Source organism: Talpa occidentalis, unplaced genomic scaffold (genome assembly GCF_014898055.3).
Source record: "Talpa occidentalis isolate TD23 unplaced genomic scaffold, MPIMG_talOcc4v2.1 talOcc4.8, whole genome shotgun sequence".
Lineage (NCBI taxonomy): Eukaryota > Metazoa > Chordata > Mammalia > Eulipotyphla > Talpidae > Talpa > Talpa occidentalis.
This window is the reverse complement of record NW_023605194.1, coordinates 51,757,244-51,780,226: the sequence shown is the minus strand read 5'-3', so window position 1 is coordinate 51,780,226 and position 22,983 is coordinate 51,757,244. Positions and strand designations below refer to the sequence as shown.

General features: G+C 37.6%; 1 protein-coding gene across 8 annotated transcripts in view; it reads right to left on the bottom strand.

Moving 5' to 3' along the window:
• The window catches only part of RHOBTB1 (Rho related BTB domain containing 1), a 120,938-nt gene that overhangs the window by 58,680 nt on the left and 39,275 nt on the right, over positions 1-22,983 (bottom strand). For 2 of the 8 annotated variants that reach the window (XM_037497213.2, XM_054690611.1), the window contains exon 3: positions 10,879-10,928. The exons of 1 other annotated variant lie outside the window; for it this stretch is intronic. The gene's annotated coding sequence lies outside the window, so the exon portion shown is untranslated. Of the gene's footprint in view, positions 1-10,878; positions 10,929-13,115; positions 13,231-13,794; positions 13,947-17,190; positions 17,371-22,983 lie in introns of those variants that run through there. 5 more of the 8 variants (XM_037497214.2, XM_037497210.2, XM_037497211.2 and 2 more) reach the window with 5 other exon arrangements.

Sequence of the window (22,983 nt, the reverse complement as noted above, 5' to 3'; positions counted from 1 at the left end):
CATCCTTTAAAATGCCTAATTCAGTGTTTTTCAGGGTGGTTACCAAGCTGTACAACCATCTCCACTACTTAATTCTAGAACATTTTTATCACTACCCCAAAGAAATCTTGTGCCTATTAGCAGTCATTTCCCAGTTCCCTTTCCCCCAGCTCCCAAGACCACTTATCTACTTTCTGTCTCTCTGGGTTTGCCTGTTCTGGACATTTCATATAAATGGAGTCCTAGACATACAATATGGGGCCTACTGTATCTGTCTTCCACTTAGCATAATGTTCACAGTTCATCCATGTTGTACCATGTACTAGTCATTCATTTCTTCTATGGCTGAATAATATTCTTAAATGTTTTATATAATGGGAAAAAATTTTAGTTTTTAAAAAAGTGATTAGCACGTAAGCTTAACCCTTGATAATTGTACTAACCATATAAGGTCCAATAATTTTTCCAACGATTTTCAAAAATAATCCAATAATTTTTAGTGATGTTTAAGTTGTTTCTTGAAACCAAATCTTTATGGAACATATTTATTTCTAACTCAAGTATTCATCTAAAAAACCTATAAGAATCTAAATAATTTATTGAATATCAGGCACAGAAATTGAACCACATACAAAGATAGCTGTGGACACCAAGGATACAATTAAAGTATATATACAATTCTATCTTAAACAGAAGATGGGACAAATTTGGTTTTTAAATTTTTAGTGTTCAGAATGTTTTACTTATGGTAACTGAAATGAACAATTTTAAGAAATTGTTTGGAAACATAGCACATAAAATAATCTGGCAGACAATTGTAGTTATGATATTTTAAGCTTGGATCAACACAGTGTAATGCAGCTTTACATTTATTAAGAAGAAAGAAGTTCCAAATCTGTTTGCATTATGCATGCTGTGCATGTGTGATTTGCACCTACAAATCACAAACAGATAAATGTGACTGATACAGACTCAGTGCATGAATTTATTGCTATGATCTTTTTTTTTTTAAAGATTTATTTATTTATTTATTTATACAAGCACTGGGTACAGTCAGAAGCGCAGGAGGGTGAGAGAATTCACGAGAGCCAGAGCGGGGAGCAGAACAGGCAGAAGGACCGAAGTACACTGCTGAGGGGAGCAGCGGGCGACAGGAGAGGTCTGCGCGCCATGCGGGACCCTCCTCCGGTGGCCGGGGAGCAGCCGGGGATCGAACCGGCGCTGTAGAGACCGTGGGCAGCTTCGCAACCCAGCGCTCAACCGCTGCGCCACCGGGGAGGCCCTATTGTTATGATCTTTACTTGGAAAGGCAGATTCTACACATTTTCAGTGCAAAGGGAATAGTTCAATCAATGCAGACCACAGCTAGCTCATCTAAAGAAAGGGTTCAGTGAAAAATCAAAATCTGTAAATTACTAACTTAAGAACATAAAACAGGGGTTTTATATACCGTGAGAGTGCATTGGGGTGGTGATAGAAGAAAAATGCTGGCGGTGTCTGATTCTTGATCTCAGGGCTGGTACGCTGAGTTTGCAAAAATTCAACAAACTGTATGTACTCTTGTGATCTGTACCCATTTCTCTACATGTTATACTTCAAAAAAAAATGTAAGTTAAAAAAATAAAGCAACAAAAGACCATGTACAATGGTTTTGGAGGGCCTATAGTCCTCATGTGAGTGAGATTAGCTAGATCCAGAAACTCTATTAAGAATTAATAATTAAAATACTGGACAGTTTTTTAAGGAGATATCAAGGTTGTAAGTCTCATATGAGAAAGCTACAATAGATTTTGTATACTACATGTGCTCAGAAGTCCATCCTCCTGAAGCCAAGTCTGTATAGCAGTTGGTATTAAGCTGTACATGAAAGCATTCTCTAAACATTGTCACTGCATCAGCTTCTGTAACAACGTGTAGTTAAAACTTTCAAATACAATTATAAACAAATAATTGCATTTTATCATTTATGAGATAATGATATGCCCAGTTAGGATTAGATTATGCTCTGGTTCAGGCAAGTGAAGAAAAATTCCCCCCTCCCACTCCCTGGATTTCTTAGCAAAATTAGAACATAAATGCAAAAGTTCTGGTAGACAAGCTAGATTCCTTAAAATCTCATTTTATTTGGCTGATAGTTTTATATATATATATAATGTAAAAATATACTATACTATATATAAAATATTATATATAAAATAAATTTTATATATGTATAAAATCTCTCTATATATTACTAGCTAAAATATAAATTACTAGTAATTTATATTTCAGAACACGTTCTAATGCTCTCCAACTCTAGGTAGAAATGATTACATGGAATATTATAATCTTTCTAAAAATTACACAGGTTAACAATTTCCAAAAAGCAAGATGAGGCACTGTTTGGGGGTTGGAAAATGATATCATTATTCTGGCGTGCAACTGGCATGCAAAAGACTTGAAAACATTCATAACTGTCATCCAATTACACTTTTCCTTAGAAAAATAACCTTAGGGTTTACACAAAGATTTGATTAAAGGAGCATACATCATGTCATTATTTGTGGGAAATAAATACTGGAAACAATTTTACAAATCAACCACAAGAGATTGGTTAAGAAAAAAACAAAAATCCAGATAATGGGGAGTGATGACCATCAAAAATGTGTTATAGGAATACATTTATTGCTATAGATTTTCATGATAAAACTTTAAATGAAAAAATATCACAAAAAATTTACATAGTAATGCCATTCCTTAAAATTTATGTACCTAAATATAAACAGAAAAATTTGGGGTAGAGATATATTAACATATCAATGCTAAAATCTTTTATGGGTAGGACTATAATTGATTTTATTTCTTTTTTCTTATTTATATACTCCATCTTTTCTGTTATGGCCATGTGTTATTTTATAGCAAAGAAATTTTACAGAAATGTGAAGGTGAGATAGGAAAAACAGGGTGCAGAATAGTTACATGTGTGCGAATACATTCTTCCTTTATTATGTGGAAATAATGTCTATTTTCTTCCCCTCCTTTCTGTATTCCTTGAGAGCTTTATGTAAAGTGCATTTCATATACTAGGAAATAGCCCCACTGCTCCTGGAACTCTTTTTTTTAAATTCTGAGCAGCCATCTTGTCATCAACAATTTCATCTTGGAGCTTCTAGTTTCAGCTTCCTTAACTATTAACAGCACTAACAGCTCAATAGAACCATAGGATGAAAAAAATGATACACCCATTCAACCTTCAAGGATGCAACCAGGATACACCTGCTGTACAACAAAGGATAGGGATGAGCCAATGTGAAAAACCTTCTCTAATCTTTCCAGAACAAGTCATCAGGCTTTGAGGCATTTCTGGTGTTTTGTCAGAAGAGGGTCTATGGTCTATTTCAAATAAATTTTTAAAAATATTGAAATGCAAACTATTCCAAGGGCTCACTGTTGATTTTTGTTTGAAACACACAAAAGGAAACAATTTCCTTCCTTGAAGTCTCTTTTCAGGAGCCTTAATTATCAACTGCCATTTTTAGCCTTGGCTCCATCTCTGCCATGTCTATTATTCCTCCATGCTATTGATGTGAGGCCAAATCTCATCCGTATTTAGAGTGCACAAGAGCAGATGTCTTGATGAAAGGGGGAATTGGTAAACCTGGATTGAAAAGAGCCAGGAGAACATACTATAATGAATGGAAGCACACAGCTTTGTGGATATGGTACTGAAAGTACATTCACACAAAAGAATCATTAGCCTTGACCCTATTTTATGAGATTTAAAAAAGAGGAGGGGGAGTTGTACAGAAGGCAGCCAAGAGATCAACTGCTCATTAGGATCACAGGGAGAATACTTTTTATTTAAATGTTCTTGTCCATACAGAATTGTTATTGGCAACACTAATCATAACAGTCAACAACTGGAAACAACTTCCCAACACTAGAATGGGTAAACTGATAAAATGAAGTCTATACAATGGAATACTATACTGTACTAAAAATGGGTGAAAAACTTATACCTACATTATGGGTGAACCTCATAAATATAATATAGAAGGGAAGAACCAAGACACAAAAGACATTTTATTTATATAAAAGTTCAAAAGTAAGTAAAATTAATCCATTATATTAGAAGTCAAAGTTAGGGGTAAATTGGTAGGGCACTGACTGGATAAGGACTTACCAGTGGATTCTAGGTATGGGTGATGTTTTACTTCTGTATTTAGGTGCTGGTTAGATAAGTGTGTTTAGTTTGTGAAAATTTTTACATATGAACTAAATACTGGTGTATTTTTTTTTTTTTAAAGATTTATTTATTTATTTATTTATACAAGCACTGGGTACAGTCAGAAGCGTGGGAGGGTGAGAGACTTCACCAGAGCCAGAGCAGGGAACAGAGCAGGCAGAAGGACCGAAGTACACTGCTGAGGGGAGCAGCGGGCGGCAGGAGAGGTCTGCGCGCCATGTGGGACCCTCCTCTGGTGGCCTGGGAGCAGCCGGGGATCGAACCGGCGCTGCAGAGGCTGCAGGCAGCTTAGAAACCCAGCGCTCAACCGCTGCGCCACCGGGGGAAGCCCAATACTGGTGTATTTTTAAATAAGATACATGCCAATAAATTTTCTTTTGTGCATTTTCACAGTGCCACTTATTCAATGTATTCATTCCTAAACTATCAAAATCAATCAACTACAATGTGGAAAGCAAAAAAGGAAATAAAGACACTTAGATTTCTAAGCCCTAAAACAAATCTAGTAAGGCTGTAGGTTATAATTTTCCTGAGACATTATCATGTGCAGCCAAGGTTGACAATCACTGAACCTAGCAAGCTATCAGATGGTCTATATCTAATGGTTTGGTGGTGTTATTCCTTCCTAATCCACAAGAACTGGTTGCCAAATCTTTAGGAGTTTTGTAAGCCTGTTCAAATAGTGTCACTATGAAAAATTAGATAATATGAAACTTGATTAAATAAATTATATAAATACTTATGACTCATCTCTTTCTAATCACATTACTAAATTTACTGTTACCTATATTTTGTGGTTATTTATATCAATTTTAACTGTATAGAGGTAATATTATGTATGCGTGCTACTGTACCATTTCTTCTCAACTCCATGCTCAGTCACAGTAGTAGCTTGAAATTTTCTACAGTGGGAATATTTACACCACAAAAATTGGCAACCACTACATAAGGATTTGTTTTATTGTTCTGTTGATTTTCTTGACTTAAGAAAATGATTTCAAAATGTTAATAACGCAGATTAAACTTAAAAGTATGTCATGTGAATAGCACGTTCTAGCAAACATCCTTTCAGTATTTAAAAGCTATTAATTGGTTCAGCAAAGAAGTCATTCATATATCTGAAGAATGAGTTTAGTTCTGACATGCTTTTGTTGTTTCACTTTTGTCTGATTCATTAACAAAAAGGAAAATATCAGCCAACTTTACTATAGGAACAATATCCCTTCATCAATTGCATCATAAGTAGGTTATGGATAGATGAGTTCAGCAAAAACAAGAAGCATCCTCTTGGCCATATGGAATTTACAATAAAGAATATTGGTTATTTTATTATTTTTTTTGTAAATTGTGTTACATTCCTTATGTCAGTAAAATTTACAATCAACTTATATATGCAGTAGATGCATTTTTTTCCCTCAGACAGCTGGTTGATTTACCAGCTCACTGCTATCTACATGCCTTCATATTTAAGATTCCCTGAATTCTATTATGATTTAAGAAACAAGCAAACAAAATAAGAGTCTGATAGCTTACTAGGTAGGAAGCCAGCATAAGATAAAGTAACAACCGCTCCTTAAAGCCTCATTAATGCAAATGTGGCCCTCACACCAGCACCACTGGCATCAGTGGAGAGCTTGTGAGAAAAGTATATCCTCAGGTCTCAAGTATTCCTTTAAAAGGAAACTCCTTACTATGAACAGAAATATTTGTAATCAATTTGAGAACAGTAAGAAGGTTATGACAATCTGGACATTAGTGATCTTTAAGCACTTAGCAAAGGTATAGCTACCAAAAAATTGGGAAAACACACAATTGTGACCCTTCTACCTAAAGAAAAGGAAACATGCCTTGCAATAAATATCTGTTAAATAATAAAAAGGAAACTGAGTCACTAGGAAAATATAGTCTATTCTGGGCTACTTAGATTATTAGAGTATTAGTTGAAAAAAAGGGAGAAAAAAGTACAAGCAAGAAACAACCCCAACAGTAGCTTTCCCCTGTGTGTGATGAATAGCACATGTCGCCAAAAACTTGGTTCCAAAAATCCAAAGCAGGGCAGCAAGTGCCACATGACAAAGTGTGGCAGCTGGGGAGAGGAGTGTGATGAAACACTTCCCAGAGATGTAATTTAGGCCAGGGTGGTTATCAGTGTTGAGGGGGGGAAGGGGGAAATTGTAGTGCTTATGCCTTTCCTATCAATGTATCAGTCAGCAACACATGACAGAAAGACGGTGCCAGCACAGAGCAAATACTCAGTGCTAGAGTTTGTGAAAGTGAAATGATGGTAGGAAAGTCTCACTTGTTTTGAAATTGAAAGCAAAAATGTGCTATGGGCAATAATATTCATAGGAAATATTTCTTCGTCATTTGCCTGAAAATAAAGTAGTTGCTTTGAGACACAAAGGTCTATGTGGAAAGCATGTTAGATACTTAAACAGTATTTGGAAGGAAATGAGAATCACATATTTCCCGGAGTAATTTTGTATTAGTTTGTGAGAGACACCGAAGCAATAACGTAATTCAAGTAAAACTTGGACAACTCTAGAGTGTGAAGAAAACAAATGCAAATGTAATTGTGATTGGGCCACTGGTACCTGGAGAGCCCATCAAGTCTGTTTTTAGCCAAGAAAAGAAATGTTACTATAACCATCCCTTGCTATATCAGAATTCCAATGACTCTAGTAAATGTAGGGGCAAAATGATCTGTCTATCCTAATGTCTTATAACATTTTCCCTGGAGATACTCTAGGAAGGTTAAGAAGAGAACTAACCCCATTGTGCAACTAATGCATGCTTTATGTGATTGCATAATATCCTCATAGTCTTCTGAAAGAGGTCATTTTGTCCCCATTTTACAGAGGAGCACAATGAACTCCAGAAAGGTATTTCATCTATGTAACATAGCTAATAACAAGAAAAGCTTCACAGGCAAAATGTAAAAGCCCCATACAAGATTAAAACTGATCCCTTAACAAAGATAAGCTTGGCATGGGGCTGTTAGGTTATGAGGAAGAGGAAAGAACTATTCTATATGGGCATTACTGTAGATAAATTAGTTTTCCCCTAGTACGTACCATATCTTTACAGTGCTGGAATATTCTCTTATCACCCATTTCTGGAAGTTTCTTAGGTTTTCTTAGGTCTTATTTCCTACTTGATAGGAATATTTTAGCTAAGTTGGAGTGGTAGAAGACTGGCACTTTTCAGGAAGAGTTATGAATAAAGTCAAGCAATAGAATCAAGCCCTGGGCTGGGACTTGTAAACTTGGATTCAGTTCTTGCTGTGTCACTTATTAACTATGAGAGTGGGTAAGTTATACTGAGTCTCTGAGTGGCATTTTTTTCCATCTCTACATGGGGTTGGATTAAGTATCCATTCTTCCTTAAGAAGAATTCTGGCTCCATAATTCAAAACCCCATGACTCAACTTTTTAAGATTGTGATTTCCATCAAAATATATTGGAAATGGATATATTAGAAGAGTCAACAAATATGTCCAGGCAAACCTGCTATGTAGTTAAAACAACATAAAATATAAAATCCATAAGAATAATTATTCAAACCTTATATTTCACTATCTGCAGGAGTAGCCTGGAATAAAATGGTTTACAGTGTTTTTTATTTCTAGGAGTTCATTAAAAACAAATATATATTCAAGTTCTTAGGCAGTTGTGGGGACAAATCCAAGCTCTACCTTCTAAAGAGGTCCTATTACCTTTTTTATTTATATCAAAATTCCATTGTTTGCTTTTGTAACATTAGAAGTGATAATTAATATTAGCTGTAATGCATTAAATGTCTGGCATCTAGTAGGAGCATAATAAGAGCTGGTTATCATTATTCCAGTGGTCATAAAAAATTTGGACTATGGATGGGCAACAATTCAAAACAAATCTTTCTACAGAGGGATAGAGCCCGAAATCTTAACTTCAGTAGTTGTGGGAACTTGCCATTTACCTGTGTCTTTGCAGTATATAAATTCCAATGCTGAGTGGAGAAAATGTAATTGCTTCTTCTGGACTTATTGGCACTTCTTTCTGTGTAAAGCTTTCTAATTCAACCTTTAGTGGATAAAAACTTATCAGAGACATGCTGATATACTTGATGAGACAGCTGGAAGGAATACTTAAAGACAGAAGTGTCTTGGGATATTTGGAAAGAGTAGCTGTCATATCCACATTTCAATTCAGTGTTTTTACCTGCCCATTTTCTAATTTTTACCCTATGTGCACATGGAACAAAATATTCTCGAAAGAGAAAAGGGTGTGGGTAGTTTGACTTTGTTCAGAAAAAGACCTAAACAATCCTGATTTTGACATATAAATATCCAGCCCATACACACCCTATCCATTTGTGTGACTGTCTCTGTCCTTCCCACCAAAGTTTTCTCTTGCTCCCTCTCCCCCACCATCACATACTCTCCCTCCTCCTGCCACTTTCAATATGCATAGCTTTTTGTTACTTATCTTCCCTTTCAAAGTTTTGTTTTGGTGTTGTGAGGGTGGTGGGAAAAGAAAGTAAATGCCAGATCCAGATTAAAATTACCTGTATTCTTTGAATGCTATTACGTGAAGAGTGAGATTTTAAAAATAATGAGATGGAATTGCCTGTTTTCTAAAAGAAAGACCAATAGAAGGACTAAAAAAAAATTCCTGTTTTCTACAGGTAAATTTCTTGAGCAAAAAGAAAGTGAAATTTCAAATGTTTCCAGTCATCTTTTACATAAGTCAAGCACATAAACTAAAATCTTCTGAAGGTCAAAACAGCAAACAGATGACTATTAGATAAATTATAATTACAGATACTATCCTAAGTTCTCTTTTGGCACTCACAATCCATGACTGAGGGTATAATTTTAATCTTTAAATAATTATAGGTTTATGGTAATTATATTGATATTTTTATGATATACCATTGTCACAGCTAGCCAAATGTCAGTTGATGGTGAGGACTTAACCTGTAATGAGATTTTCCCAATATAAGAGTGCTCTTATTATTTGATTTGCAGTGATACATTGTATAACAACTTTTACTGGAAAAACTATTATAGGACAGCTTATAAGAACCCCTTAAATGCTAAAAATTATCTCTTAACTAATTAAGTTCTTAAGGCTCTTAGCTTGAATTGAGGGTATCAGTGCATTTTAAAAAATGACATATTAAGGTTATCTCTAAGAATTTTCTCCCTATTCCATTTTTATATTGTACTCCTTAAGAAGGATTAACAACAAATTATTCTACAAAATGTAGGGAATAAGAGAAGGTTATCAATCCACACAAAATCTGAAAATATCCTGCTTAATTTTTAAATATTGGCCATTTTCAGAACTTTGTTTGCAATTTATCTATTATATATCCAAATCTATCTACATGGCACATTTCAGACAAATTGAGGTTCCAAAAGCAATGCAGTACTTTTAAGCATCATGCCAAATTGTAATGCTTTCTCACAGATGCTGTGTAGATTCAAACAGCTCACAATTTTGTTACAATGCTTTTGAAGTATTAATGCCTTTGAGTTTGAGATACTGTAATTTAGCAGCTCTGGATGATGGCATAATCTCTCCCTGCTAGGCTGAAATTCTACATTTTGTCTTCTTCTAAACTCTCACACATTTATCATCTATGCAGGCAAAATATGTGCTTGGAAACTTTCTCTCCATGCACACAAGGAATTGCAAAGTAATCTCACAGAGTGCACAAAGCTGAACTTTTTGAAAATGTACCACTGACCTCATATTTCAGAGTGTGGCACGTATGATCTGGATTTATTCTCTAATTTTTCATACATGAATATTTAATATATTGTCTTTTAAACCTGTTTGTAAGATCCTTAAGACCAGAGATCCCATAATTAAAACTTAAAAGTTTGACAGTGCCATTTCAGAAAGTACACACAAATACTTTTTATTTCACTTTTTACTTAAGAGAATGAAATTAATATTTTTTGCAATAGATGCACCAGTATATGCTATATAAGCTGCAAATACCAAGTTATCTTAGATGAGTCACTTAACCTTTCTTGGCCCCAGTTTTCCTATTAGAGAAGAATTTTTCAACTAGAGAATTTAGGTTTTAGAGTAAGACAGAGTTAAAAAACTCATATTTCTTCTATTTACTAGAAGTAGGAATTGAGTATCATATCCAACTTCTGTGTACTTCCAATCCCTTATTGATCCTTTGGGGATCAAGAGAATGACTTAACTCACAGGAATTCTTTTTGATGAAGAATGAGAACATAAATGTAACGAATGCAGCACATTACCTGAACTTCAGTTCACACTCAAAATGTCAACTATTATTATATCAAGTATTATCCAGCTCTAGAGTGCTAAGATTAGGATAGAAGCAAAACCTTAATTATAAAGCACCCAGATCCCCAGTATCCTCAACTGTTCAGGCACCACTTTTATTCTGCCTCCCTCCCACAAAGTCTTGTAAAAGACTTGAAAATTGGTCCAAGGCACATTTTTTTGTGCCATTTTACTCACAGAGTACATAGAGTCATTTTAATCATTATCAAACTTGTGATCTTCATAAGTGAGTTCACAAAGAAATAAGAAAGATAAATGGTTTTAAGACAAATGGCAAAGAAACCTGTTCTGAAATGCATGCTCAGAATTAGACACAGGATGTCATCAGTCTATGGTCATGATGTGCACCAAGACACTGACCTGACTGCAGGAAGTGAAGAACAGAACAACCTGCTTGCAGCCGGACTTACCTACACAAAAGAGAGAAATACTTTATTAATCCCATTTCATCGCAGCAGTATATTGAGAGCTACTAAAATTTTCAACATACATTTTTTTCCTCTTTTCTCACTCCCAAAGGGCAGAGTCTACTTTACTTTTATTTTACTAAGTGCCAGTGTTAAAGTGGTATTTCTCTGGGTCAAACACATCTTGAAATAGCTAGGTTAACATTTTGTAGCATTTGTAAAAATATGCCTCTGAGCATTTGAGGATACAAAAAAACATTTGGCCACAAATCATGGATGGGAACAATGAAAACCATATAGGCATATTACAAAACAGAGATCACAGAAATGGATATGCTACTCCTCCAAAATAGCACTTTCAGACAATATTATCATAATAAAAACAAATTGTTTCTGTTTTTCCTATTAGATTATATTGACATAGTTAATAAATTATCTTATTAAGCTAATGACAACAAACTGTGTTTCTATTTCTACCTCTATGATCTCACATTAACACTATGTACTTAAATTTACACTACCTCAAAATTTGGGAAAATAGCAATTTAGAGGCCAGTTTAGAAGAATATTGACCATGATTTTATTGCTTCTTAAGTCTTCCAATTTGGGACAAGTTAATTAAACCATTTTTCCAGCTAATATATCCAAATACGATCCAGGAATCTCAGAGGAACCCTTGTTTAATATAATAATTTACTGTTCAGTTCACCTGCAGAGCAGTATGCAGACATAATTTATACTGACAAGAGCTTGTGTTTATTTTCTATATTAGGCATCTACAAAGTTGTTGGAGAGGATATATAATTCCAATTTTCCAAAGAGCTTTGTAAACAAATTCATCAGTGTATGTTTAGAAAAGTCCATCACTTGCTTAAATCAGACAAACACAGCCTATGGCAGTTTCTATCTACTGATAGTGAGAGGAGAGAGGACATTTATACAAAGATGAAAACTACTGATTACAGTGTTGATTTTTGGCAGTTTAGAGAGGCCACACAGTACAGTGTACAATATGTAGCAACCTGGGTTGGGGGTGGACCGTGGAGGTGTCACAAACTAGTGAAACTTCAAGCTGATCACCTGGCTGAGATTCAACAGGACTCTGTGAACAGCACAAGTTGGGGGAAGTTCAAAGTCAAGGCAAGCGTTCTGGTCTTAACTTCTTAGATCTTCCTATGTCTGCTAGGTCTGGGTGCCTCTGTGTGTGTGTGTATATTTATGTGTGTGTGTGTGTGCTTTGTTCAATGCCCCTATAAATGTGTACAGTCAGCTCAAAAGGCACAGCTTGTGTGCTGATGTGCAAAGCCAAGTCAAAACTCTGCGCTAGGCGCTCCCTTCTAACTTTCTGGCTTGTCCAAGTCCAAATATTGACATTGCTCCTCAGTTGAGATGTTTGGTACTGCTGAGGATAGAAACTGCGCAGCTAAGTAAGTAAGATCTAATGATATATTTTTACATAGCTGTGCCTTCCCTTCCATTTTATTTGTGGAAGGGGTGGACTTCCCTTGTCTGCACATCTCCCTCCACTCCCTTGTTCTCCCCAAATCTGAGCACACAAAGACAACAAGGTAAGGTGTTTTGCAAACCCCTCCAGTCAGCTCCTACTGTTGTCACAGCAACTCACAACATACTCCATAGACACGAGGTTGGGGGGTGGGGACTGCCAAACTGTGGGCTGACTAGTCAACTCTCAAGGGGTGCAAGCGCCAAAGGGGATAGTGCATCCCCCCTTTTCTGCTCCTCCAGCTCCCCACCACTCTTCTTTGATGAAAAAAACAAACAAACAAACAAACAAAACAAAAAACCAAACCCTCCTGACAAAGCGGTACCACCCTCTCCCTGGCGCAGCCAGACAGCTAAGGGAGCCTGTTGTACAATTCCTCAGCTCCAAGTTAGGGGTGCGGCTGTGCTGGTGTTCCAGCAATCTCTTCTGCTTGCCTCAGATGTGAGGTTCCCGGCCTCGTAGAGGGGCGAGAGAAGCTCGCAAAGCAGTTCAGTCCCACAACTCTCTCTCTGTCTCTCGCGCTCTCTCGGGACTCTGCTGACCGCTTGGCGCGGCCTGGGGCTCCCACATGCCACCCGCTGGGGCTGGGGCTGGGGCCGGGGCCGGGGCCGGGGCCGGGGGCGGTGGGGGCTCCACCGCTGCTGCAGAAGTTTCCTACCACAGCGCACTCACGACACAGAACCTACCCTGAAGCCGAGCGAGACGCGAGCTCTCTCCGCCTTCAAGGCTGGGGGGAGCGGGGGGGCCCCCAGCCACTCAGCAGCAGCCACGACTGCGCGCGGTCGCGAGTGTGCCGGGCCCCTGCGCGCGGCGTGCCGCCCGCCGCCCAACTTTGCACAAAGGCAGCATGGCACTGCCTCGCCTAGCGGGCTCGCCCGGCGCCGCGGCCGCTCTCGCCTGTCCTGGAGGAGAGGTGCGCGCCCCTTTTCACCCCCGCCCTCCCCTCTCCTCCTGCCCCCACCCGGCTCCTAGGCGGGCCAGCGGGGCGGAATGGAGCGCTCGGCACCCAGCTCCGCCGCCGTGGCGGCCGCGGCTCGCAACGTGACGTTAGCAGCCTTCGCGGCTATTTATATCCACACGATTGGATTTCATTCATGAAACCAGGGCCTGGTGTGTCCGGGCGCGGGGGCGCGGGCTGCAAAGGTGCCTCCGCATTCCGCAGACCCAGGGCGCCCCGGCTCCGCTGCGGATCGCCTGGACAGACAGGCTCAGCGCCCCGGAGACCCCGGTTCTTCCCCAAAGCGGCTGGGAGGGGAGGGTCAGGGCGACCTGTGCCCCCATCCCCTGTCAGCAACATCCCACCCATTCCCGTACAAGTGCTGGCCCTTTGTCCCACGCTCTGGAAAAGTAAGTTGGGCCACTAACCGGCTGGACAGCAGGGCTTTCTTCCCCCTAGGAGCTGACCGGCCGCGGACTCCGAGGGAGGACATTGGCTTTTGTTTCAAAACCGAGCCCAGCTGCTGACTAAGGGCTGCGTTAGCCCAGCCTCCTCCTTCCCTGGGCAGCTGCACGTGCTGGAGGGCTCCCCCTCTGGGTTACCTTCTTCTGTGACTTGACTCCTGGGGTCCCTGCGGGGGGGGGGGGGGCGTAGTGACACACCGCCTGCCCTCCCCACCCCAACCCCTCAGCCCCCCTCAACCCAAAGTGAAGCAGCGATTCATAACCTCTGACAAATAAATAGCTGAGGGAGGAAGTGAAATTGACTTCTGGTTGCTCAAGGGTTGTGTGAATTCTTAGAAGTCTATGACATCCGGCCTCAAGAACTCTTCTCACTGCTTCCACTCTGACAGTGAGCTTTGAGGGCAGGGCAAGGGTAATTTTAATACATTCACATAGTAAACACTTATTGAATGTTCATAGTCTGTCAGATAGCATACTAAGGAGGTGACATTGAACACAACCAGCCTGGACTCCATCCCTCAAGAGAAGAAGCTTTCAGTCAGCCTCCTAAAATTAGTGTGCCTCAAATCTTCTCACGCCCAGCCTATGAAGAGACAACTGGAATAACAAAGGTATTGATGTTTTTAGCTACCTTAAGGGATTCATTTAAAAAGTCTTTATTGAGAAGGCTGTGTGTGTGCCAAGGGCTGGGACACAAAGATGGCAACAGTGGTCCTTAGTCCTCAAGCTGTCCTCAGGTAATGTGTTCCTGAGGTATTGAAGGGCTGGGGAAAACTAATCATATTTTATTGCAAGGACTGTTACTTTGTGTTATCCCCCAAGTAAAAGAAAAAAAAAAAAAACACTAAAAGCAAGCAGGCACTTCTGTCTCTCAATTTCTTCTAGGACACCATCGTCAGTTTCCCAGATGGAATATTCTCTTGCCTTCCCTGGATCCCAGATGACTTTCAATCCATTGGGACTACTTACTCTTCACCCAAATATATATAGTTTATATTCCCTCCAGAGGAACGTCAGCCTGGTGCTTTCTGAACACCCCCCCAGAGACCCCAGAACATAATGAAATTCACCATTTTTATAAGGAAAGATATTACAGGTAACCCATTTTGTTTAAGGCTTTCTCACTGCACTGCCTTTGGAAATGGAGTTATCAGTTCCTAGTCTTTGATAACTGGGACAGAGGGTGTTGAAAAGTTAAGTATGGTAACAGGATGCTAAGATCTTCAAAACAGATACATGAGGGGGTAATCTTTCATTTGGCACAAAACTGACTTCCCTCAGTCTCTTTAAGAGTGACGCCATTTTGAAAGGTTTAATCAATATACATTGTTTTCAGGAGCATGTTTCTTGGAAAAAGTTAATTAACCCTGTTCACTCCTAACAATCAGTCCTCTTTATCACAAGTCATTTCTCTTCAACTGCCCCAGATGGCAAAGAAATAAGGTACAAAATCAAGAGAAATGGGAATGAACATGTACTATGGCTCTCATATATGACAAGCAATGGGCTAGGAGGTTAAAAATTCATTTTCTTAATTAAACCTCACAACAACTAATGAGGTGGATGCTATGACTATCATAACCCTTTTATAGATGAGGAAACTAAAGCATACAGAAGTAGTTTTCTTACATTTGTATCCGGGACAGCCAGTGCCAAAACCTTATTTTTATCACTAACCTGCATTTTTGATAGCCTCAGTTTCTTTTATTTCTTCAGTTATAATTTAAAGAGCGTTAAATGACACACTTAAGCAGCACTTAGGTGCTAGTATCAGAAAGACATTTTCTACAAAAGAGCCCAGTTAGCAGGCTACCATTCTATGTTGCTCCCCATTCCTAGGGGGCATATAGGCTCCAGAGGCCTTCCAAATGATGCTTCTTCAAAAGGGTTAAAGAACAGTCATCATGAAACTACTCAATTGGATGCCTAAGTTTGAGGGAAACTGACTGGATGAACTTTCAGGAAAATGAATTGGTGTAAACAGTAATTCAGATATGTAGAAGAAAAGTCATTATTCTAGGAAGACCTTCCAAACAAGGGCAATGATCTGACAAGAGTTTGCCACAATGTGCAATGTAGTTTCAAATTGTACATGTGAAATTTCCAAAAGCTGGAGAAAATATAACAAGGAGTACAAGCTATACTTTGCTAATAGGAAAGAGAGAGAAAAGGAGCAATAGCAAATAATCTCCTAGAAGCACCGCCATGAATAATATGCCCGCTTTTGTTATTACCACAAAATAATCCACATTTGTGTACTTACATTTTGCTTGCTAATACAATTAATGATCTTCACTTTTAATAATATGAGGTTGGTATTTAAGCTTAATTAAACTAACGCTATGTATTTAAACTCATTCAGAATTGCACGGCACAAAAGTGGTATAAAAACTTTTGACTAGTTTACATGGCAAATATTTACCAAAGTCATAGGATTAAAAAAAAACACAATCGAGATACAGAACTGTTCCATTATCCAAAAGGACTTCCTCAAGCTACTTTTTTTGTATTTGCATGCCTCCTCTGACAACCATTAATCTGTTCTCCATTTCTAGATTGTGTCATTTTGAAATTTATATTAATGGGAGCATATAGCATGTTATGTTGTAAGATTGAATCTTTAATTTTTACAAAGCATAATGCCTTTGAACATCATCCAGGGTGATGATGTATCAACAGTTCATTCCTTTTTATTGCTGAGTAATTTCTATTGTATGAATAGATCCATTTACCCATTTGAGACTGAGTGCTTTCTGGCACTTTGCTATTATGAATGACACTTCTGTAAACATTTGTATTTGTGTGCACATAAGTTTTAATTTCCTTGGAATGAAAGCCCAAGAATGTGACTGCTGGGTCATATACTAAGAAACTGTCAAGCTATATTCCATAGTGAATGAAGCATTTTTCATTCCTACCAGTTATGTATTATACAGCAGGTTTTTCTCCAGTCTCACCAACACTTGGTACTATCATTTATTATTTTTTAAAAAATTTCAGCTGTCTAAGTTTTTCAGTTGCTTTGTAGGGACAACTCGAAATAATTTTAGTTTGCATTTCCCTAATAAACAGTGATGTTGAACATCTTTTCATATGCTTAAATGCCATCCAGAGCTCTTCTTTGCTGCAATATCTATTCATGTCTTTGGTCTATTTTATCACTGGATTGTTTATTTTTTACTACTGAGTTTTGAGTGTTTTCTCAAAAATGTATTCTGGAATGACAGTATTTTCAAATTGCAAATTAGATTCTATCTCAAGATAACGACTTTCAATCACTATCTTTCCACATTTCTATTTCCATCGCTTTTTACAGAAAATCTTCTCAGGTACTTACATAACATAGTCTCAAGTACTTACATAAAACTCCTATAGAGAGGTTCTTTTCAGGCTTATTTTATAAGCCTACATTTCAGGGGTGGGTAACGGACAGTGGGAAGCAGCCAGCACGCGGTAGCAGACCGCAGACCCCAGGCCGCTCACTGCGCAGGTGCAAAGGCCTTTCCAGGCCAGGGCGCCCCAGAAAGGGCTGCAGCTGTGGCTGCCACAGATTCTTGAGCGGAGCGCACTTCTGCTTATGCCACTTTCCCTCCGTTTGTGCAATTATGATGCTGTAGTTGGCTCTTCAGAAGATACTCTGGGTGGTGAGTTCCAGGTAGTTCATGGATACTGCACGGGTTCAAGACTGGAAGAGGATAAACTCGCTCTGGCGCCTGAATTTAAGACTCGTGTTTGGAGCAGTTTCTTGGAGTTAACATGGTGGCTTTGCCGCAGGCAACGAACGTTGCGGTGCTTCGAAGTTCTAAGATGAAACGGCTGGTGATAATATTCGACATGCTGGCTCACGTTTTCAGGCGTTTAAAGGGCCACTGCAGGAGCGGGATGCCCTGCTGCAGGGCGGAGTAAGGCCTGTAGGCGCTGGACTTGAGTAGCGTGGGGACTTCCTTTGCAAACATCTTGCAGACCAACCTGCCAGAACTGAGGCTGTAGCTCCCATATCCAGGATGCCGTGAGTCTGGACAGCCTGGTTCCCAAAGGCTGAGGTCCAGCTCAGGACGACAGAAAGGTAAGACAGACTATTCCGGGGCGCTTCATTAGTACCAAGTGTTTGAAGATCAGGTAGAAAATGATCTGAAGGGGCCAGGGGGAGAGAGACCGAGGAGGTGTTGGCTCAGGTGGTTTGGTGAAGGGTGAGCGGGACGTGTGCATATATGAAGAACAAAAATGTAACCCCCAAATAAAAATAAATAAATTAATATCGATTCCCTTCCTCCTAAAAAAAAAGAAAGAAAGAAAGAAAGAAAAGAAAAGAAAGAACGAAAATGTTCTGATCCTCCTGGGACATCTGTTTTATATTTATGGATGCATGAACTCATATTAATCTAGTGGGTTTAACCTTGAAATTGCCATGATTGCCAATATAAAGGTAAAAGCATTAAATACTGTGTTTTTTAGGTGTTCTGTCATGGCAAAAATGCTTTTTACATTGCAATCCCTATTTTATTGGGCATCAATGGATATAAGTGAGGTGCTGGAAACAGACAAAAAGGTATCCTTTCTTAAAGCATGTAAAATGTATTTGTGCAGTTTAGTATAAAACCCATTATATATGGAACCATCCATTAAGTTTTCTGTTTGGATGGAGGAGTTTGGTAAAAATGTCATTTGCAACCTCCACAATTACAACTGTTCTCTTCTTCCTGTCAAATCCCTCGTACCAAGATGGTGTTCCATTAGTTTAGCTCAGTATGTGCAAGATGAGGTAGCAAACAGTTTATGGTCATCCGTCTGATTTTAGTAGGGTATTTCTAATTGGGAAACATGGATGTCACATTACTAGAAAGAAGAAAAACACCATAGTCTAATGCACAATGTGTATCTTTTTTTTTTTAAATATATGAAAATAGGTACTGGAAAAATTTGCATGTGAAAACATTGTTTTAGGAACAAGCTATTTCCTAATATTACAAAATGTGTTTATGCTAGACTTTGACCATACCTAGTTAAACATAGATGTCAAAATTTACGTGTCATAACATGTTTAAGGCTAGCTTGCCTGACAAACTATTTCATATAAAAAATATAAAGCCATATTTGTCATCACTAAGCAAAGAAAAATTCCCAAATATATATTTAAGGCAGCATAGGAAAAAGTAGGAAAATGGAATTGTGTTATGAACTGGAGAGCTAGCCTTTTAATTTGGTGCTAGTACCTTAAAATATTGCATATCAATGTTGCATATATAAAATGAGGATAAGAATAATAACTTTCTAAAAAAAGCTGTTAAGAGGACTAAGTGAAATAAAGTTGGTGGAAATGTCATAAAATACAAACGTCTATACACACTGGTAATTGTAAAAATGGACTCATTATGTGGCCATTTAAAAATACTGTTCAGCACAGGTATCATTTGATTTGGAAGTATCAAAGATTAAGCATATAGGAAAGATATTACTCCCATAACTCATCCCCCAAATGCTGACTGTAAGTATTATACAGAATAACTTCCACCAAATACTTTCTATAAGGTGGAAAGTTTAGTAATTGGAGTTTGAGGTTTTTTTGCTCTGTCATTTATTTTCAACTGCTGCTTTTTTTCTCATGTAAGAAGTGAGCTAAATTCTTTGTAGGAACTAGAAAAGTAAATGACTACACACACACACATACACACACACAACCTATTTCAGATAAATAATTATGACTATACTCATGTCATATTTTTCTGTTAACCAAGCATTTCTAATATACATGTCATTTAATCTTCATGTCACAGTTGAGAACTGTTATCTCAAATAAAAGACATGGGGAAATGAAGCTTCCTAGATGGTAAGTGACTTGTTCTCTGTTAGCAGAGGGAGAGCCAGAATTCTATCTAACCCAGAATTCTAATGCTGATTGCCTCAATTATGAAAGTAAATATTCTGAAAAAATTGAGTACATAGTACAATAATTTGTGTATAGCTATCAGTTTGGAAGGAATACAAATTTCTTAGAAATCCACTGACCCTGGAAGAAGGCCTACCAGTCAGTATGCAGATAAAAGTTGAATTGTGGTGGCTTTTCCTTTATTGGCATCTCACCTCTTTTTCATAATGCTTCCCTATTTAAAGCACAGAGGACTTAAACTTTTACACTGGAGTCATGACCATCTGTCTCTATGCACACAATTGCAGTCTCTCTTTAGTTTTGTAAATATTTATGTTTACCTGAATATTTCACATGGCCTACAATTCACCACTCGGTAAACTCCCTTTTATGGTCAAGTTAACTAATACATGTGAATGCTATAAGCAGTTAAACAGGTTAGGATCAACATTGAAAGAGCTAAATCCTTCAGTTTGTCATAAGCTGATGATCCTAGGGTCAGGAACAAAACCTCATTTCCCATCACAACATTAATCTTAGAGGAGCCTGAAGTCTATGAAAAGCATGGAAACTGTTGAGTCTCTGTCCCCACAGTGCCTTGAATAGCAGTTTGGGCAAGTAAGTCCATAGTAAATGGTTTTTAGTAATGGTAAACACTAACACTTTTACAAGAGAACCAAGGTACAATTTCTTCTAATCACTCATATATACATACAGGTTATCCATGTGACTTATGACAGAGCCGCAATTTTAAGGGAAAAGTACCCTCCATGGTTTTGTTTCTCTGTGATTGCTGCCAATATTAAAACGATCCTCCATGAAAAGGTACTTTGAAATAATAAAAATGTTTTCTACAAAGATTAAAGTATAATAAAAAGGCAAGATATCAGTGTACTGAAATGAATACAAAAAAGCACTGCCTGACTTTTAAATCTGTAATTATACTAATTAATATTTAGTAAGCACCACTCTGCATTGGGCATAGTGTTAAATGCTTTTATACTCACTCTCATTAATTCCTCACAGTGGCTTTATGAGGGAGGTATCATTATCACCTTCATTTTATAGATGAGGAAAGTGAGGACCAAAAAGGTTAAGTCACTTGCCAGAAGTCAAATACATTTTAAGTGTTATTCATCTTTTGCTTCATACAAGCTGTACCTGTTATTTTTTTCTTAGCAGTTTTCAATACCCCACTGCAAACAATACCTGCTTCTAATAGTGTATGTATATATATACATATAATTCTAATTATATACCATCACTGTAAATACAAAATGGTTCTTCAGGATTCTATAAAAGGAAGTTATCACAACTATTGTTCTTATAAGCATCATTTTTGTACTGTGTGATTATTGATGTTCTCAGTAGCACATTTGAGGGGACTAATGAGTAAAAAAAAAGCATATATATCCTGAACAACAGTTTATAAATAGAAACATAGACATACAAGAGATACTCTGGAATTCTCTTTACATTTGTGCTATTGCATACTCTACAATACCAGAGACTGAAATACTGAGAGATAATCAAGTTCCTTCCGAATAATTAAAAAAAATATGCTATATCCAGTGTAATTTAAGCTTATGTTTATTTTAGTGTATTCCATTTCTTTATTTTCTTTGTTTACATGGTAAACTTAGCTACAATTTAGAAAATATGATAAACCAGTTTATTACTTCTTTTTGAGTTGGTATTTTTTGGTCCTCCTGTATACAATGAACAATAAGAAGGATCCTCCATTGTGAAACTAGACCATTGGCTTGAGAGGTAACAAGAACTCAAGACTGACTGTTATTAAATTCTTGTGGGAGAATTTCCTGGGCAAGTTAAATCTCTTTTCTCAGGGCTCACTTTCCTCATCTGTAAAATTAAAGAGGTCAGACTGGAGTTAAAGGGTACATGGCAATCAAGTTTCAGAGTGACTTAATGGTCATGTGAAAATATTATAAAAAGATCAAAGACATAGTGGTTTCAGAAAGAGCTTTACACTTTTATTATTATGAAGATTCAATAAAATACTTAAACAGCATTGGGTGAATTCCTTCCATGTACTTATTATTAAATTACACTGAATTTCACTAATTCATTACTGATGGCTCTCATTTGGCTTGTGTTTAGGATTGCCCTATATAATACAGGACACCCAATAACATTCAATGTTAAATGTCCAATGCAGTATTTGGGACATTCTTACATTAAGAAGTACATTTTATAAGTGTTATTTATTAAATCTGGCAACCTTAATAGGTTGGAAAGGGTGAGGATAAGGGAAGAAAATCAGAGGGGAGGAAAGTAGAAAAAAGCATTTTTGTAATTATCCAATAGTGAATTTTATAGTAAATAGGAGAAGAGAAAATAGTCAAATAGCATTTCCCAGAGTATATTCTGTTGGAACAGTGAGACTCCATAAAGTGGAATAGTTCTTTATTTATAAATGGTTATATAAGTTTGGTAACTACTTTGTACTTTATCCTTTTCTTAAATAGAGTTTTATTTCTTATATCAGTATTTCTTAGAGCATTTATATGTGAAAGTAAATTACACATTTATGAGAGGAAAGTAGTCTACGTTGAGCTGCCCATACATATTTGACCAGGAGACACTTTGTGATCTTAGAATAACTATCAATAATCTACAGTGTTCCATTGAACATACTTTGTGAACATCTGACTAAATAATACAAAAAAGGTGTTTGGATCAATCATCCCAAAGAAGGAAGCTTCCTTCTGATTGGGCAGATATGTGGGTTATTGTGTTCAGTTATTCAAGGAGTGGCTGCCATGGGTTATTCCAAACTATGAATAATTGCCAGCTATCAATACATAGCACAAATATTTTCATTTAAATTGCCAATGGAGAATATACCAACAATACTGATTATAAAACATAGTAATTAGGAGTAGCATAGAATCAGCCTCCCAGGGTTAGGAAGCTTTTATTCTCTTAGTCTAAATTTGTGGTCTGTAACTTGTCAGTGATAGATATTCAGAAAAGTCCAATGTTTGATTACAGAGTAAAGAGAAAAAGCATATGTGTACCAAGCTTGTTGTTTGTAAAAGAATGTTTCTATTTGAAAATTGAGTACATGCTGTTATAGTAGATGAGGTATTTTTCATTTACACATGTTATTAACTTCATAACAATTTTCCCCCCATTGATTTTTCTCAGTGACTATACTGAACTACTATCATGTGGGATTCTACAAAAATTTTACAGTTGAGCCTCATTTGTTAATGGACTGGTAATCCTCTCTTGAGTAACTTCAACTCTTCCCAAACAATTTG